The sequence below is a fragment of the Macaca nemestrina genome, chromosome 8, assembly GCF_043159975.1.
Source record: "Macaca nemestrina isolate mMacNem1 chromosome 8, mMacNem.hap1, whole genome shotgun sequence".
NCBI classification, from domain to species: Eukaryota; Metazoa; Chordata; class Mammalia; order Primates; family Cercopithecidae; genus Macaca; species Macaca nemestrina.
In genome coordinates, this window is record NC_092132.1 from 49,300,538 (window position 1) to 49,321,097 (window position 20,560).

At 41.0% G+C, this 20,560-nt stretch overlaps 1 pseudogene; it reads left to right on the plus strand.

Moving 5' to 3' along the window:
* Positions 1-412: 412 nt before the first annotated feature.
* On the plus strand, positions 413-19,872 carry LOC105476134 (glyceraldehyde-3-phosphate dehydrogenase-like; annotated as a pseudogene).
* The last annotated feature ends 688 nt before the right edge of the window (positions 19,873-20,560 follow it).

A 20,560-nucleotide genomic window follows, 5' to 3' on the forward strand; every position in this document is an offset into this window, starting at 1 on the left:
GCTGTAGACTGGAAAAAGGGAAATAGGCAAACACTTCAAGGCCTAATTGACTTTATAGCTGAGGACCCAAAGATCATCACAGCCTCCACTTAGCCTACCCCAGATCTGGCTTACGGTGGGTCCACTGGGACCACGGCCACACCTGGACATACTTAGTAGTTGGCACAGCCTGTGCATTCATTCTTTGGCTTCTGGGTTAAGAGCTCTTGTAGTGAAGAAAACCAGGTGGCGGCCTCTGAAACTGCCCACGTGTTCTGGCCAAGATAGTAAATAAAAAATGACATTGCCTCCCAGAGGAAGGAGAAGCTTACCACCACCTTTAAAGGTACAAAGTATGCAGGGTGGCGGTCCCTATTAAGTTTATATTTAATTTGTCAGTCTGACCCTTATGAAAATTAGATGATCCTGGAAGATGACAGTAAATCATCACACACTCAAACAAGTAATAGTTCTTTGCAAGGCTGCTCTTCCCGATGCGGCATCTTTGCTGAAACAGACTGACATGGCCTTGGGTGTATGGTATGCAGCCACTGATCTAGGAAATGTGTTACCCCGCAACAGTATCAGAAAGGAGAATCAGATACAGTTGAATCACATTCACTTGGAGTAGACAACAAGAGGCAGGTAGAGTCTTGACCCAGGCCTATGTTAACTCTGTAATTGTCTATCATCATATAGTTAAAAGACACCTGGGCCATCTGGACATTCAGAACATAACACTGAACATAACACTGAACATCCACTCTACGGATGACAACATTCTAACAGATCAAATGACTAAGAAGTGGCAAGTATATTAGAGCCTGATAAGATATGTGGGCTCCAGAGGACAAGAGATAAACTCTGGATGGTTCAGAGATCTGCCCTATTAGTAAAACATTTAGAAGTCTAATGGTCTAGAACATGTCAAGACATCCTCTCCAAAATAGAGGATGCTTTATGCTGCATAAAGAGAGGATGCCTTTCTGCATCTAGCACTGGGAGGAAGAATACTTCATGCCTGGGTATTTTACTCCCAAGATGTAAAGGACATTAGGGAATAGGGTTGAAAGGACTTGGCAATGGGTCAGACCTACTATTTGTACAAATAAGGGAGACAAAGATGACGCTGAGGTTTCAGGTCTGAGACATTGAGATGATGGTGATGCTAGGAACTCAACTTTTGCACAAAAGATGATGAGTTAAGTTTTAGACAAATTTTGTTTGAGATGCATACATAGTTTGAGGTGCATGTAAATAGTCTAGCAGACAGTTGGACATGTAGGGCTAGAACTTGTAAGATATATCGGGACTAGAAATAACATGACTTCACTAGTCATTCAATAATTATTTACTGACAATTATTGATGTTCTTAGAGCTGGAGCTAAGTCTCAGCTCTGTGTCACAAAAAAATTACTAAATGCCCTCTTAAGATACTAAATTTGTATTCAGGAAAAACTTGCAGTTTATTTGACATGGGTGTCATCAGCATAGGCGTGATACTGAAGCCCTGATTTTCATTTGTTCCCTCATTTGTTAATTTATTCATTCATTTACTTGATGAGATTTCTCAGGAATATAAAGGGCAGAAATCACCTGGGGAGCTTGTAAAAAAATGGAATGTCTGCTCTTTACCCTGGACAGAATGAATCAGAAACTCCAAGAGTAGGGCCTGGGCGCGTATATCTTTTCAAAGCTCTACAGGTAATTTTGACATCCAGCCAGAATTGAAAACTACCAATGGAGTGAAAAAAACACATGAAAACAGCTCATTTGTGAGAGAAGAAGAGCTAGAGAAAGATACAGCAGGGGGTATCTGTAAAATAGAAGGTGACTCAAAAGATGATCATATCATGGAAGCCAGGGGAATAATATTGTGCATGTATATGTGTGTCCGTTTAGAAGGTGCATGGAGGATAAGATGAATTTATAACCAACGTGAGTAGGGAAGTGTCATGGAGGAAGGGAAGAGCAACGCTGATGTGATTGCTACTGGAGGAATGGTGGCAAGGAGACTCTGTGTAAACAAGGCTCCATGTGCATGTGTATTGTTCTTATAGGAATGCAATGGCTCTTGAATCATATTAAATCATAATTTTGACTTTGGGCATGGAGTCCCACTGGAAGGGTGTGATCATTTGGTGTACCATTGTCTGGGAAAAAGTGTCCTCATACCCAAAACCAGAACCCAGAAGTAATACCCTAGGTAAGTACAGAAGAGCATTCAGCCTTCCCTGATATTCCTGAACTCGAACCAGCAAGATGGTGCTTTCACATGGGCAATGCACAAGAAACCAAACTTGGTGAAAAGCTATGATAGGATTAGTGCCCTGTGCTGTACCCCTGGTAGTGTATGTTTCTTATGAGTTCTGTGTGTTTGCCATAAAGTCTCTTCTGATAGTTCTAGTCTCTCTCAGCTGTAGAAGGAAATGAAGGAAGAGCATTTTGTTCTTTGGAGTCAGAAAATGAAGCACAGAGAAGCCAGCACGGTGGTGCCACGCTCGGTGCAGCCACCTCCCCTTTCTAGGAGAGTCTTGTTCCAGACTTTACCCTGTGGGTTCTAGAAAGTGTGTTAAGCAGGAAGACTTAAATCAGGGTATGCAATGAGGAAACTTACACATTTAAGTATGATTTCTATGTGTATTTCTGGTTGTTTTCTCTTACAAAACCTTCTTCCATGGTGAGGTCAAAAGCAGGCCATTAACTTTTCATCTCCAACTTTTTGTTGCAAAAAGTTTTATAAAACTGGAAAGAATAGGATAATGATCGATCATATTATTGCTACCTAGATTCAATAATTGTTAACATTTGGCCAATAGTTGCATTATCTGTCAATCAAATTTTTGTTTCTGGAAGCATTTGAAAGTTGCAGATATCATGACATCTCATCCTGAAAATACTTCATAATTCATCTCTCAAAAATGTGGATAATCTCTTGCATAGTCACAATATTACTATTATACCTAAGAAAATTAACATTAATTTCCTGTTTCATCTAATTTCACATAGATCCCTACTGCCCCTTAAATGTCTTCTTACCTGGATTTTTGAAAAAACAGGGTCCTGACCCGGCATGGTGGCTCACCCCTGTAATCTGAGCACTTTGGGAGGTCGAGGCAGGTGGATCAGAGGTCAGGAGTTTGAGACCATCCTGGCCAACACTGGGAAACCTCGTCTCTATTTAAAAAAAATTCAAAAATTAGCCATGTGTGGTGGCACACGCCTGTAATCCCAGCTACTCAGGAGGCTGAGGCAGGAGAATTGTTTGAATTGAGGAGGCAGAGGTTGTGGTGAGCCGAGATGGCACCACTGCACTTCAAGCACTCCAGCCTGGGTGATAGAGTGAGACTGTCTCAAAAACAAAAAGAAAAAACCAAACCAAAAACAAACAAACAAAAAAAAAACCAGGGTCCAATTAAGGCATAGACATTACTTTCAGTTATTATGTCTCTTCATTCTCTTTACTCTAACACAAACTTTCATGGTATGGTTCTAGCTTTTTGAGGCAAGGACCACATCTTAACACTTTTAATCTCCAGTCTTGAAACTGACCAGGGATAGTGGTAGATTACTGCTTTTGTAACTGCCCTTGGGTAGACTCCTGTCATTGAATCTGGACTGGCCCTCCAACTTGCTTTGTCCAACAGAAAGTGGTAGACATGATGTTCAGGAACTTAAGACCAAGCCTTAAAAAGGCTTGGCAGCTTCCAGGTTTACTCTTTCAGAGAAGCCAGCTCCTGCAAGAATTCTGACAACTAGATCCCTGAGCTGTGAGAAGCCTAACTTAGCCAAATGTAGAGGCCAGCTGGAGGAGAAATGAGGTTTCCATTCGATGGACAGCACCATCTGGCCAGCCATGTGAGTGAGGCTATCTTGCAGGTGGGTCTTCCAGCCCCAGCTGAGCTGCCTCGGCTGATGCTCTGTGGAGCAGAGATGAGCCGTCCCCACTAACACCTGCCCAAATGGCAGAATTGTCAGCAAGTAAGTGCGTGTTGTTTTAGGTCACTAAGTTTTGGAGTGATTGGTACTCAACAATCAAGCAAGATCCTCAAGAGTTGTTTGTTGAACTGGACTGGATAAAAGCCTGAACAGTGGTAATTTAAGAAAAGCAGTCAGAAGCTGTAGGAAAAATACCTTCTGACTGAATCAGCAGATTCTTTATGGTCTTCTCCTAGATCACAGGAATCCAAACTTGGCCAAACCCTAAAGTCAATGCCTGTCTTTTTCCTTGCCTCCCCTCAACCCCAGCCAAAGGGGACCCTGTCCCACTCCATTCTTCACTATCTCTTTGCTCTTCATACCCTGACCCCAGTAGACTTTTGTAATCTTGTTTCTCATTGCTGTCTTCCATGCATGCTGCATCCTGGCCTGGCCTGAACTTCCCAGGTTCTCCTCAGCATGGAATGCCATCCACCCATGTCTTCTCTGTGTCTATAGGCATGTCAAATGCCACCTCCTCTATGAAGCCATTCCTAATGCCACATCAGAATTAATCTAAACTCCTAAAGCAGTTGTCTATGCTTCTCCTATTCTATCTGTCACATTTTTTTCCTTGTTCTGTGGTGATTTTTACACAAGTGTCTCTTTCCTCATAGCTCACAAAGCCCTGGAAAGTAGGAGCCATGTCCTTCCATTCTGCTGTTCCTCCCACTGCATGGCTTACAATGAGTGGCATGGGACATACACTCAAGATTAGGAGGTGGCATGGCACAGTAGCTAAGCGTGAGTTCAGAGTCAGACTGTGGGTTTTGATCTTCACCCTGTCACCTATCAACTGTATGATTCTGAGCAAGTTACCCAACCTCTCTGTTTCTGGATTTATCATCTGTGAAATGGGGATCATAATAGTATATATCTCATAAAGATGCTGTCAGCATTAATGAGATACACAGAATGCTTGGAATGCTTGTCACATAGGAAGGACTGCATAAATGTTAACTATTTTAATCCAGGCAGTTCACTGAATTGAATCAATCATCTCTTTTTCATACTATAGTACTACTCTTCTTTTTCTCTGCAATCCTCCTGCCCACTTTAGACTACATAATTTTTACAGAAAGTATTATTGCATTGGGATTAGAGGGAGAAATAAAGGTAGGGGGTATTATGATATGAATAATATGATACACAAACCTCAGGAAGAAATTGTACCCTAAATGCCAAGAACTTTCTTTAATAATTTCTCGAAATAGATGGAATTTAGACTGGAGAAGTGTATGAGAGTGAGTGGGGAGGAGGAGAAGAGCAAGACTAAGAAAGAAGAAAGTCCCCAGGTTTTTTTTTTTTTTTTTTTTTTTGATGGAGTTTTGCTCTTGTTCCCCAGGCTGGAGTGCAATGGCACAATCTTGGCTCACTGCAACCTCTGCCTCCTGGGTTCAAGCGAGTCTCCTGCCTCAGCCTCCTGTGTAGCAGGGATTACAGGCACGCACCACCATGCTCAGCTAATTTTTGTATTTTTAGTAGAGATGGGGTTTCACCATGTTGGCCAGGCTGGTCTCAAACTCCTGACCTCAGGTGATCTGCCCGCCTTGGCCTCCCAAAATGCTGGGATTACAGGCATGAGCCACCAGGCCCAGCCCAGTCCCCAGGTTTTGACCTAGAATGACTGATAACTGTTTTTTAAGGTGACAAAAGGAAGTTATTTTTTTTCTGCCCATGTTGAAAGTCCTTGGTTGGGTGGAATCAGCTGGACCCCACCCTCATGCCAGATGCAGTTGTTTATTTCCAGCTTTATTTAGGAACCACATTAGAGAGGACACACCCTTTGGGCCCTCTTGAAAGATCCTGTAAAAATGAAGGCACTTCCTTGTAAGTAAAATATCCCTGAATGCAACAATATTTGGATAATTATAGTCTCCCAGGAGCATAATCCTTAAATGGCTGAGATAATTATAGCATCCCAGGCCTGTGGCACTTCTCTTTTAAGAGCCTAATCCTATGGGCAGAGGGAAGTGGGGACCCCAGGATGCTGCTTATGCTGAGTCTCCCTTGCCCACACCTAGGATCCTTCTGGAAGGACAGATCCTTCTCCTAGAAAGCAAGCCTGGTGAGTCTTCAGACCAAGACTTCCTTATTCACACTGGATGTGTTCCCTAGGGTGCAACAACAACAAAATCTAGCATGAAACAGTGTACATGAATGAGTATGGCTATTTCTGACAAGTAGAAGATGACTCTGCATGTAAACAAATGAGATAAGAAATGATTCTTTGCAACGACACCTCTGATAGTTATTAGAACCCTGATAGTGCTTTCCCGCACAGGCTTGGGCAAGGAGAGATCAAGTCAAAGTTCATGGTCATTGGTGTGACTTTTTGTTATTTTCTCATCTAGTCTGGGAAGTGAGTTGGGTGGGGTGTGATATTTTAGCCATTGCTATGTTTGATCTCTCAGAAAGACAAATGGAGTCAAAGAAAGAAAAGTGTTTCCTTGGCTATGGGCTGTACCTTTACCACTGGCCAAGGAGCTTCTTTTAAATTTGTGAGCCGGTGTTCACAAGACAGAGATGAGAGAGTGATGATGGTTTGGTGTAGCCTACCATCTTTACTGGGAAAACAAGCCAAAGTGAGCCTTCAGTTGATAGGCAGGCAAAAGTGTCCTGCCTGTCCGTAAGTGACAGTCTCTCTATCCTTTATTCTTGGATGCCTTATCCCTCATCGCTTTCATTGCTTGCATTCTATTAGTTTTCTTTTGATTGAAAGTGACTCTCTGCTTAAAGGCATTGTGAGGACTGTATGTATATATATATATATGTGTGTGTGTGTGTGTGTGTGTGTGTGTGTGTGTGTGTGTGTGTGTATTTTTTTTTTTTTTTTTTGAGATGGAGTCTCGCTCTGTCCCCCAGGCTGGAGTGCAGTGGCGTAATCTCGGCTCACTGCAACCTCTGCCTCCTGGGTTCAAGCAATTCTCCTGCCTCAGCCTCCCGAGCAGCTGGGATTATGGGTGCATGCCAACATGTCTGGCTAATTTTTGTATTTTTAGTAAAGATGGGGTTTCCCCATGTTGACCGGGCTGGTCTCAAACTCCTGACCTCAGGTGATCCGCCCACCTTGGCCTCCCAATATTTTTTCTTATTAACTAGACTATGAATGCCCATGGGTAGGTATCATGATTGACAAGAGAGATGACAATACTCTAAAGCCTGTTAACACTGTCTCCAGGACTTACCCTGTGGTTTATGGGAACATGCTGCGTTTTCCTTTTATAACCTGCCACCGTTTGGTTCCCACAATCAGAAGAAGTTTTTATGACTCACTTTGCTTATAGAACCCTTTTCTTTTGAAGCTTGGCAAGTGTACTTTCTGTAGTTCAGATGACTTCTGTGGGCTCTGGAATTTTTTTTTTTTTTTTTTTTTTTTGAGATGGAGTCTCACTCTGCTGCCCAGGCTGGAGTAAGTGGGATGATCTCAGCTCACTGCAACCTCTGCCTCCTGGATTCTTCTGCCTCAGCCTCCCAAGTAGCTGGGATTACAGGTGCACTCCATCACATCCCGCTAATTTTTGTATTTTTAGTAGAGATGGGATTTCGCCATGTTGGTTAGGCTGGTCTCGAACCCCTGACCTCAAGTGATCCACCCACCTCAGCCTCCCAAAGTGCTAGGATAACAGGCATGAGCCACCGTGCCTGGCCAATGACTTTTATAGATAAGAATAATAAAACTCTTTGTTGACCTCTCTTTCCTAAGCTGGTGAAGAGGGGTCTGCATGAATTTATCTCTAAGATCTCTTTGGGTTTTACACAATTGTGTGTGTGGTTTTTTTTTTTATTTGGTATCCACATTCTTTGCAATCTTTTTTCATTCATTCATTCATTCACTAGCTACTATTTGTTTTATTCTACTTTACAGACATGTATTAGACACCAGGAAAAATTTAAGATATATGGCTTGTCCTTTCAGAGCTCATTCTGTACATATGAATGCTCAATAAGTGCTGCTCTGGTCTCTTAAAGCACAGCCATATAACTAGACTATGTTATCATGAGCTGTTTTGCAGCCACAGATACATTTAACATCAACTTTCTTATGCTGCAGGTATTTTTCCCAGTGACATCTTTTTGACACTGTTCTGTTAAGGTGATTCAGAAAAATTTCTTGCTGGGGCCTTGCCTTTTCTGATTCATTTTATTTCCAGCTATTTTCTTTTTGAAGAATGTAGGTATCAAACTGGGTATATTTCCTTGGATTCATGTTGCCTGGGTGCCTGTTAGGGTTTCTTCAGGGGCTATACAAAGAGGCAATGGTTGTAGCAACAAAAAGCAAAACTGAGAAGTGCTGGCAAGACCCAGGACAACCCTCTACTCAAGCTTCTCACAGCAGCAAACATAAAAAGTCAAGCACGAAGATTATTTCACAAAAGGGACATGCTGACTTGTGAACAGACCCCCAAATCAAGTTCTCCCTTAGGTTCCCTGCATATTTGAAGGAGTCAAAAAGTATAAAGGATATAGTCCTAAGATTTCTCTATTTTTCCTTGGGGACAGAACATTTGCCATGAGATCTAACTTCTAGAAGATGAAGGTTTCTTTATTTGATACATTGTATTCTAGTCAACACTGTGTTTAAAATGCTTTAAAACCCCAGGAGAAGATGAAATATCCCTACCACAGGATATGAAGTCCACCTAAATCTGACTTCTGTTTGCATCTCCAGCCATGGCTCCCACCTTTGTCTTCTCTCCCTGTAGGTGGCAGCTTCATTAAACTCCCCTGGGTTCCTGCCCACATCAAGTTGCTTCATGTCTTTTTGGCTCTACTTACCTTGCTCTCTCCCAGGAATTGTTTTTCCTCCCCTCAATCTCTGTACCTGATTCCTATGCAGACTTAAAGACTCAGTTCTTGTGTCACCTCTTCCAGGAAGCCTCCTCTGAACTTTCTTCTCCCCACATTCCTTGCACTTCCTCTCTGCTCCCACAATACCCTGTTCATAGTTCTATCATTTAATTTCCTGTGATACATTTATCTGTTTCTGTGTCTGGAACTCCCACCAGTCTTCAAACACCTTGAGGGTGGTGCTTTAGTTCTGTATCCTGAGAGTCTGCCAAAATGCCTAACAGAGTCATAAGTACTTGTGGACTGAATTAGTGAAAGTTATTTCAATTTTCTGAGTTTCAGCTTGCTCATCTGCAAAATGGGGGCAATAATACCTCTCTTTCAGGTATTATTTTGGGGACAAGAGAACGTATGCAGAGCACCTAGGCCAGTACCTGCAAATGAAAGGAACCCTGCGATGGATAGCCCTTGTTATCATCAATGAAAGTGCAGTGGATGCAGCGCAGAGAAGGCCGTATTCTGACTGTGGGCCAGGAGTCCTGGCAGAACAAAGAAAGACAGGATTTTGTGTGCTTCTCAAGCCATATCAGTGGAATGACCCAGAGTCTGGATCCCAGCTCATTCACACAAGTGACTGTCACTGAGAGGTGGTTGTGGGTGATTGTGGCTCATAGATTCTTAAGGAAACTACCTTCCACTCCTTTGATAGACGCGTCAGGTGACCCATGAAAACCACGCAATACAATGGAATTAGGTTGAGTGTATTTACTTTCCACCTCCTGCAGGAACTGTGGTTCTCATGAAGGTGCAGCAAATGGCTGATTCTGCTTCAAATGCTCAGCCTGCCCAGGACCCTGTTTGCAAGCTGCTGATATTGTTTGCAAGCAAAAAAGCTGTGCTATTCTGGGATTTGTACAGTTAAACCCCAATTAACCAGAACTCCAATAACCACGACTTGGAGTTCACTTTCCAAATCAAGACGTTTAAGTCTTATGGTGCACGAACTAAGATCAGGATTTAACAAAATAAACAAACAAGGAAAATGACTGACAAAATCCCAGTGAGCAAGCATAAAAAGCTTGGAAAGGACGACTCACAAATAACTTCCAGAACTTGATTATATGTAGTTCAGAATTGGGTTCAAACTTCTGTGGTATGCACAGAATAGATTTGAGTTTTGAAGATAGGGGGACTTGGGTTTAAGTCCCAGTGCTTCCATGTATTTTTTTTTTTTTTTTTTTTGAGATACTGGGCAAGTCATTTTATCTGCCTAAGCCTTAGTGTCCTCATCTGTAAACTGTGGATAGCAATGGTAGCTACAGATGGTCCCCAACTTATGATGGTTCAACGTAATGATTTCTTGACTTTATGATGGTGTGAAAGTAATAAGCATTCAGGTGGGGCGCGGTGGCTCACGCCTGTAATCACAGCACTTTGGGAGGCCAAGGTGGGTGGATCACGAGGTCAGGAGATCGAGACCATCCTGGCTAACACGGTGAAACCCTGTCTCTACTAAAAATACAAAAAAATTAGCCAGGTGTGGTGGTGGGCACCTGTAGTCCTAGCTACTCGGGAGGCTGAGGCAGGAGAATGGCATGAACCTGGGAGGTGGAGCTTGCAGTGAGCCAAGATTGTGTCACTGCACTCCAGCCTGGGCGACAGAGCAAGACTCCATCTCAAAAAAAAAAAAAAAAAAAAGAAAGTAATAAGCATTCAGTAGAAATTGTACTTCGAGTGCCCATATAGCCATTCTGTTTTTCACTTTCAGTACAGCATCCAATAAATTAACATGAGATATTCGACATTTTATTATAAAATAGGCTTTGTGTTAGATGGTGTTGCCCAACTGTAGGCCAATGTAGGTGTTCTGAGCATGTTTATGGCAGGCTAGGCTAAGGTATAGTGTTCAGTAGGTTACATGTATTAAATGCACTTTTGACTTATGATGTTTCAACTTATGATGGTATTATCAGGATGTTTCTCCATAGTAAATTGAGGAGCATATGTACTTATTCACACTCACAGAAGCAGATAATAGAATGGTGGTTACCAGAGGCTGTGGGGAGGGGAAAAAGGGAGCTGTTCAACTGGTATACAGTTTCAGTTAAGCCAGGTGAGAAGTTCTAGAGAACTGCTATACAGTATAGCACCCATAGTTAACACTAGTGTAATGTGCACTAAAAAATTGTGAAGAGGGTAGACTAAGTGTTCTTACCACACACACACACAAAAGGGCTTGTAGTGCTACAGTCACTTTTTGTTTTGTTTTTTTTGAGACAGGGTCTCACTCTGTTGCCCAGGCTGGAGTTTAGTAGCATGATCTCAGCTCACTGCAGCCTCCACCACCCTGGGCTCAAGTGATCCTCCCACCTCAGCCTCCCAAGTAGCTGGGACTATGGGCAAATGCCACCATGCCCAGCCAATTTTTGTATTTTTTTTTTTTTTTTGTAGAGATGTGGTCTTACCATCTTGCCCAAGTTGATCTTGAGCTCCTGGGCTCAGGAGATTCGCCCACCTCCACCTTCCAATGTGCTGGGATTACAAGCCTGAGCCACTGTACCCAGTCTTACAATCATTTTTGTCATGATGAGCCAGCTCTACCTGAGAATCGAGTTACTACCTGATGGGGAGCAGAGCCAGCAAAATCATGGCAAAACAGAGCTGGGACTATGATTACTAATCTACTTTTTAAAACTAACCTACTCTGCACATTTTCTAGGACAAAAATTTCCCCTTATTGTTTAAGCAGATTTGGGTTAGGTTTTCTGTCACAACAAAAAGTGTTTGCAGTCATATTACCCTTGAAGTCTACATTTAGAAAAGCAACATTTAAATTAAACTTAATTTAATTTGTGTGTGTGGCAAAAGTGAGGGCAAGTACAATGACGTTCTGAAATGGACATGGAGAGGCTGAGCCATGGCCCACGGTTGTGGAGTGAGTAACACAAATCAACTTGATCTCTTGATGACTTTCTGTATGCATGCATGCTCACAGTTTCTCATACACAAATGTTTCTGATGTATGCTAATATATAACCTTCGTTCTTTCAATACACCCCCCTACTTCATGGATGTTCTAAAAATTCCTGTAAAATATTTAGATATCCTTCCCACAGCAACCAAGCAAATTACTCCCAAGGGAAGGGGAGAAATGACATCTTTATTTGCTACAAGCCTACTAGGACTATATGGTAGGCAGAGTAATACCCCCACTCTCCCACCCACAATCATATCCACATCCTAATCCCCAGAACCTGTGAATGTTAGGTTACATTACAAAGCAGAATTGAGCATTGACCTTGCCAATCACCTGCCTTGTTATTTCTTTTTTGAGACCAATTTGCTCTGTTTTCCCGGCTAGAATGCAGTGGCATGATCTCGGCTCACTGTAACCTCCACCTCCCGGGTTCAAGCAATTATCCTGCCTCAGCCTCCCGACTAGCTGGGATTACAGGCACCTGCCACTACGCCCAGCATTTTTGTATTTTTAGTAGAGATAGGGTTTTGCCATGTTGGCCAGGCTAGTCTCAAATTCCTGACATCAAGTGATCCGCCCGTCTCGGCCTCCCAAAGTGCTGGGATTACAGGCATGAGCCACAATGCCTGGCCGCAAGAGTCTTTATAAATGTAAGATAGAAGCAGAAGCATGAGAACCGGAGAGATGGCCGCGTTAGAAGGACTCAGTTCAGGGTTGCTGGCTTTCAAGACGGAGGATAGGGCCACAAAGCACAGAATGTGGACAGCCTCTAGAAGCTGGAAAAGGCAAGGAAACAGATTTTTCCCTTGAGTGTCCAGAAAGAATGCAGCCCTGCCAACACCTTGGGTTTAGCCCAGTGAGACCCATTTTTCACTTCTGACTTCCAGGATTTAAGATAATAAATTTGTATTATTTTAAGCCACTAAGTTTGTTGTAATTTGTTACAGCAGCAAACAACTAATGCAGGCCACAGCAATACGTTTTTAAAATTGAGCTTTCTATTGACTAGTAGAAAATTTCGTCAATAGAGGGAAGGCAGAGAAGGGTAATAGGAAGTTTAAGATTGTTTGAACTCCAGGCAAGTCATTTGAAACATCCTCTACATTGCTCTTGAACATGACTCAGCAAGAAGAACTGGAAGGTTTATTTGTTTGTTTGTTTGTTTAAATATATATAATCATAAAGACAACTTGGGTAAGATAGAACGTTCTCCCTCCATTATGCATAATGCAAAATGTCTGATCCTCTAGAAGAACCTGTTACTACATTATAATAATACCTGCGTAGAAGAGAAGAGGTGACACAAATGAAAATCTTAGAGGGAAAACAAATCACTATAGCCATGGGGGAAGTATTATCTAAAAGATGGTGTGAGGCTGGCACAGTGGCTCATGCCTGTAATCCTGGTACTTTGGGATCACTTGAGGTCAGGAGACCAGCCTGGCCAACATGGTGAAACCCCATCTCTACTAAAAATACAAAAATTAACCGGATGTGGTGGCACGTAGCTGTGGTCCCAGCTACTCGGGAGGCTGAGGTGGGAGAATAACTTGAACCCAGGAAGCAGAAGTTACCAAGGTCAGAAGTGAGCCAGGGTGAAATCCCGTGTCTACTAAAAATACAAAAATTAGCTGGGCGTGGTGGCACGCACTTGTGGTTCCAGCTACTTGGGAGGCTGAGATGGGAGAATTGCTTGAACCCAGGAAGCGGGAGTTGCCAAGCGGAAGTGAGCCAAGATCGTGCCCATGCACTCCAGCCTGGGTGACAGAGCGTGACTCAGTCTAAAAAAAAAAAAAAATATATATATATATATATATATATATATATATATATATAGTGTGTGATTTTTTGAAGCCTGGTTGAATTAGGCCAATTTAGCCTCTTTAACCACATTTCCAAAACGTGGAAAACATCACAGTAGGTTTCTATAATGCCAAAATAATTGTGAAATAGATAATCATAAGCTTCATGAAATTATGTCATCTAAAGAGAAGTTATTATTATCTCCTTTTGTTGAGGGATTATGTAGAAAGAATTGGCTTCCCAACAGTACCTTATGGTTTTAGAAAGAGATTAAAACTTTTTGCATCAGGTTCCAAAAGATTAGTGGTTAATGGTTGAGTTATAAAATACTCACAAACCCAGGACTGGTTCATAATGTGTACGGATCTCAAAACTTTAATCATACAATCTTCTGCCTAGCTCCACCTTCGCCCTTCCATTCTGTTTTAAAAATAAAGCTACCAGTTTATAAACAACTTTCATACCAAAGGCGTGACCCCCTGGGTGGTAAGTGACAAAAGAGGAGTACTAATGGACATTTTAAGTGTTCCACATCCGCAGACTTAGCCTGCCTCAAACTGGCTTGGGGTTATCAGTGTAATCTTTTAAAAATTACTTTCTAAACAAACTTAACAACTAAAATGATTGGTATAAGGGAAGGAAAGTTAAAGCCAAAAATATTTCAAATGTAGCTTTGAAAAGAATAATGGCACATACATCACCGATCAATTTCTGAGCTCTGGACATTTTCCTGTTTTCTTTGCAAAGCAGAAGAGGTTTCCTCTGCTCTTGTGCCTTTGACCTCCTGCCACACATCATAAATAAAAAAAATTTGTGACTGTCATAAGCATTATTCAGAATTACTTCTGCACATGACACTGTGTTAGGTGTGATGGTAAACAAGTTAAACAGTTTCTCCCATGAGGCAACTTTTATTTTAAATCAGTCTTAGCTGGTCTTCTAGTTAAATTGATGTGTTGATTTCATGTGTTTTTTATCTTCTCCCTTTACCTCTTAGGGCTCAAAAAAGAAGAAATAAATATTAAAGGATAAATATAAGAGATTTAAACCAATTTTTGGAAGATTGAAAACAGAACTAGGAGTTGTACCTGACATAATAGAATAGAGGAAGTTATAACCTAAATTACTTATTAAGAGGGATGCTAATGAGGGACCAAGAAGGATACTGATGACAGGAAAACTCATTCTCTCCTGCAAACTTCCTTCTGTAGTACTTAAGAATTTAGAGGCACCAAGAAAACCTGAAGGTGAGCATGACATGTGGGACTGAATACAGGGACTGAATAGTGAACTTATTGAACTGAAATTTTGCAAAAGGAAGAATTGGATCCCAGGATGTCCTCCCTGATGCTGTGTGAGCAGGGGATTCTATTCAATGAATAATACTGAAAATGTATTCTTTGGAATCATTCAGGGATATCAGATAGAGAGGGGAGCAGGGAAGGTGTTGAGCTGAAGCAGACGAGTAAGTCAGAACCACCCTAATGAAACGTAGGACCCGTAGGATGTGTCCCTCTTTTGTCTCTGAAAACATACAAATCCAAGCATGCAAACCTTAGGTAGGAAACTGGAGAACTTCTCTTTGGAGAAACCCTAGAGAAAGTACTTTCACCCACTGATAACTGAGAGTTCCCCAAATCTAGCTGGCATGCTGCTGACACATTTCACTAGAGTGGAGACCTCCAATACACAAGTCTTGCTCACTCACAGAATTTCTAAACAGTTTAATGAAAAATATTTTGTTATAGAAAATTTCAAACATATAAAAGTAGAGAGAAGAGTATAATAAACCCTCACACACCCATTGCTCAGTGTCAATGCTTACATTACTCATTGTCAAGCAATACATGGCCAATCTCAAATCATCTCTTTTTTCTCCCACCTGTGTTATTTTGAAGCAAGTACCAGGCATTATATCTTTTCGCCCTTAGATATTTAGGTTTTATGTCATGTTTTCCTAAAAAAGACTGGCTCTTAGCCTGTATTCCCCCTGCACCATCCCTGCTGCTTTTTCTGTACTGTTTTCTTGGAATGCAGACTGCAGGCCAGAGACTGGGGAAGGAAAAGCAGCAGAGACCCAGCCCGACCCATCTTGCCTTTCTGCCGTGGAACCTGAATGCTGCTGCTTCCCTCCTGCCTGCACCTTAGAGCTAGAGGCCAGGTTGGAGGCCTAGACTGAGGGCCTGGCAGATTTCCTGAGTGCTCTCTGCAACAGACCAGCCCCATCAGAGGGGAACAGGGATCTGGTGAATGACCACAGCCACCAGGAAGTGGACTGAAAGAATTTTTACTTCTCCAAAGATATTCTTACTGGTAACTCCAGGGTTTTATATATAAGACAAATGAGGCAGGGGTGGGAGGGTGGTGAAGAAACATTGGCCAGGATAGAATCCCAACTTTGTCACTGACCACTAGCAGTCATGTGACCCTGACAGGTCATTTCAACCTCTAACCCTCAGTTTCCATTTTAAAGTGGGTGCAAAATAAGCTGCTCCTATGGTTGTCATGATGACTAAAGGTAATCCTGCCATGGACTTTCCAAATGTCAGGAATTGGCATGACATCATGACATCTACACAAATGTGTGCCATACCTTCATGCCAGTCCTACTATTGTTTCTCCGAGACTTCCCCCTAATGGCTTTGCTTTTTAAACACGGGCATCTCTCAAAGCATGCTGCTTGAAAAACAAGATTTATTTTACAGATTATTGTTTCCTAGTCCACTTAAAATAGACAATTACTAAAGTAAGAACAAAGAAAGACTGGCCTTTAGAAAAATAACCACGCACTATTATCAGAACCAAAATAAATAACAATGATTTGTTAATATCGTCCAATAGTGTTCAAATTTTCTCAAATTGTCTTATAAATGTCATAATTTTGTTTTATAATTTGATTGAAACAGGCTTCAACTTAGATTTGTCTCTTGAAATTAGTTGGAATGTCTTTTAAGCTCTTTTCATCTATAGGGGCTCTCTCCATCTTTTTCTCTTTTTTGTTTGCAATTTGTTAAAAAATCAAGGGTTTCCCCCCAGGACAGCATGGTAAGATTTACTGGTTACATCTTTGTGGAATAGTTTAACATCTTCATTCTCTGCATTTCCTGTAAATTAGATCTAAAGGCTAGATCAGATTTAGGTTGAAATTTTGGGGGAAGAAATATTTTCAGGTGGTGCTCTGTTCTTTTATTTGGTGGTATACAATATCTGGCTCTCTCTTTTCGTCTGATGTTTGCAGTTGTTGATGCTTACCCATTATTAGGCGATGCGAAATATTGATATTCTAATTCTATTAGTCTTCCATTTATTAGTTGAATGTTTCTATAAAAAGGAAATTCCTCTCATTTGACATTTGCTTACATATAGGAAAGGTATGATTAATACTTGATTCTTCCTCTTTGCAATTTTTTAAATAATGAATTGGCTTACTAATATCCTCCAGTGATGACCAGTTGGGTTTTGTTTTGCTTCACAGTTGTCATGAACCCATAGATTTAAAAATATTTACTTTGTTCTATCCAAGGCATTAGTATTATTATATTTATTGAAGCTTAAATTGTGCCACTTTTGGTCAGTGGGTTTGGCTACTGAACGCTTCTGACACGACATTAGTAATCATTGGTAGCTTCTTTACTGTTTGGAATTACCACATGATTCAGGCTCACCTAGACATTTCCTTATTCAAAACATAGTCATTGGAGAAAAATGTCTAACATGAAAAAATAAATCAAAAGAGAAACCCAAAGAAAACAAAGATAATGTAGGAAATTATATAAACCTTGAAAAGTACCTTACGGAGATCGCTAGAATGGAGATAAAGTAAAGACAATTTCTGGAGAAAGAAAGGGTAAAAACAAAAACAAATGAAAAAAAATGACACCTAGGTCCACCATTCAACTGATTATAAGATCAGAAGAAAAGATAGAAAAAAATCAAAGGAAGAAAATTACTTAAAAAGACACAACGCTCCTACCCAAAACAACTGAAAACCAATGTTTTCAAGACATCAGATACCAGGCAACAATTGATTTCAAGACATCAATGATCCCTGAGAGATGGGGAAGAATTAACTATGCCTCAGCTTACTGTGTTGAGAGAGTTTTCCAGCCATGGAACTGAATTTAGGGAGATTAAATTAAGGGTTAAGGAGATTAAGCTGACAGTCTGGAGAGATCAAAACAACTGGAGCTCATAGGGCAGAGTACTAGACAGAACAGAGAGACAACTCTAGAGAACGGCAGAAGGGCCCCCTCAAGTATTCAGTAAATTACTGACCAGTATCCCTGCAGAAGCTGGGGAAAGAACCATATAAAAGAATTAGAGGTAACAGTACCTTGAGCTCACATAGGTCTGGGAATAGTTTCTATTTCTACCATCCAGACTGGCAAACGTCACTAGGAAGAGTATCAGAAGGATCTCTCCTTATGAGTGGAAAATAATTATCCCTAAATCAAATGCTGTTCTGGTCTTGCTTATCAAATATTAATAGCAACACCCCAAGAAATCAAACTATTTTTAGGTGATTTCTAGAATATAGTTTAAGAATATTTATAGAGCTATAAAAATATCCAGCATCCAAAAAGGTAAAATTGATCATATCTAGCATTTAGACAAAAAAGACTAGGCATACAAAAAAAAAAAAAAAAAGGAAAATACAACACATATTGAGGAGAAAAAAACACAATCAATTAAAATTGATGCAGAACTGACACAATAGAATTATCAGGCAAAGACATTAAAACCATGGCTGCAACTGTATTCCACACAGTGTAGAGATCAAAACCATGATGTTTGGGATCAAAGTCCTACTTGGGAGGATTACCAACATATTAGACATTGCAGAAGAAAATATTAATGAATTTGATAATGAAGCAATAGAAACGATAAAAAATGAAACAGAAATAAGACTCAAAAGAAACGAATAGAACACCAGTGAGTGGTGGGACAATTTCAAGGGGCCTAATATTATGGGTAATTGGAGCACCAAAAGAGGATGGAGGGAAAGACATTTAAAGAACAATGGCCCTAAATTTTCCAAATTTGATGAAAACTATAATCCCACAGATCCAAGAAGCTCAACAAACCCAAATTCAAGCAAAGAAAGAAAGAAAGAAAGAAAGAAAGAAAGAAAGAAAGAAAGAAAGAAAGAAAGAACCTACACCCAGGTATGTCATAGTCAAATTGTTCAAAACTAGCAAAAGGTAAATATGTTAAAAGCAGCCAGAGGAAAAAAGACACCGTTCAGACAGAGGAAGAAAGATTAGGATTAGATATTCCATTAGAAACAATTACAATGTAAGCAAGAAGATAGTCAAGCAAACTTTTTAATAGTATTGAAAGAGAGAATTTCAACCTAGACTCCAATAACCAGAGAAAATATCTTTCAAAACAGAAACTGAAGTTGAATTAAATAAATTTTCAGAAATACAAAAGTTAAAAGGCTCTATCACCCCATAGATTATAAGAAATGTTAAAGGAAGTCTTTCAAGCTGAAGGAAAATCATACCAGATAGAAATATGGACCTATGCAAAGGAATGATGAGCATCAGAAACAGCAACTAGTCTCTGCTCCTTCTGTTTGATATACTGCTGCAACTTCTCATGAAGCTCCAGCTTTTAACTATGGCAAAGTAAATATTGTCACCATCAATGACTCCTTCATTGACCTCAACTACATAGTCTACATGTTCCAGTATAATTCCACCCATGGCAAGTTCCATGGCACTGTCAAGGCTGTGAACAGGAAATGTGTCACCAATGGCAATACTATCACCATCTTCCAGGAGCAAGATCCCACCAAAATCAAATGGGTTGATGCTGGCATTGATTATGCTGTGGAATCCTCCAGTATCTTCAGTATCTTGGAGATGGCTGGGACTCACTTAGAGTGGGGAGCCAAAAGGATCATCATCTCTTCTCTCTCTGCTAATGCCCCCATGTTTTTGGTGGGCATTAACCATGAGAAGTGAAAAAAGAACCTCGTGATCCTTAGTAATGCTTCCTGAACCAACAACTGCTTAGCCTCCCTGGCCAAGGTCATCCATGATAATTTTGGCATTGTAGAGGAGGACTCATGACCATAGTCCATGCCATCATTGCTACTGAGAAGACTGTGGATGGCCCCTCTGGGAAACTGTGGTGTGAGGGCCACAGGGCTCTCCAGAACATCATTCCTGCATCTACTGGTGCTGCCAAGGGTGTGGGCAAGGCCATGCCTGAGCTGAATGGGAAGCTCACTGGCATGGTCTTCCATATCCTCACTGCCAATGTATCAGTCGTGGACTTGATCTGCCATATGGAGAAACTTACCAGATATGATGATATCAATAAGGTGGTAAAGTAGGCATTGGAGAGCTCCCCTGAAGGGCATCCTGGGCTACACTGAGTACTAAGTTGTCTCCTCTGTCTTTAACAGTGACACCTACTCTTTCCCCCTTCAATGTTGGTGAAATGCCCTCAATTACCACTTACTTTGTCAAGCTCATTTCCTGGTATGACAATGAATTTGGCTACATCAACAGGGTGTTAGACCTTATAGTTCACATGGCCTTCAAGGAGTAAGAACTCCCTGGACCACCAGCCCCAGTGAGAGCGTGTGTGGAGGAGAGGGGCCTTCAGTGACTGGGAAGTCCCTGCCACAGTCATTCACCTTCACACTAAGAATCTCCCCTTGACACAGTTTTCATGCCAGAAACCCTGAAGAATGAGAGGGGCCTAGGGAGTCCCACCTTGCCATGTACTGTACCATCATAAAGTCCCCTGTACTTAGCCAAAAACAAAATAAAATAAAATTAAAAAGTAACCATATTGGTTAGTACATGACTTAAAAACTTACTTACATCTCTTTACAAGATAATTTACTACTTAAACAAAAATAGTAACAATGTAGCGTGGGGTACACAATATATGTAGAAGTAAAGTATACTACAATGTTAGCACAAAGGCTAGAGAGAAATAGAAGTAAACTATTGTGAGGTTCTTAAACCATATATGAAGTGGCATAATATTACTAGAAGGGAAATTGTTATAAT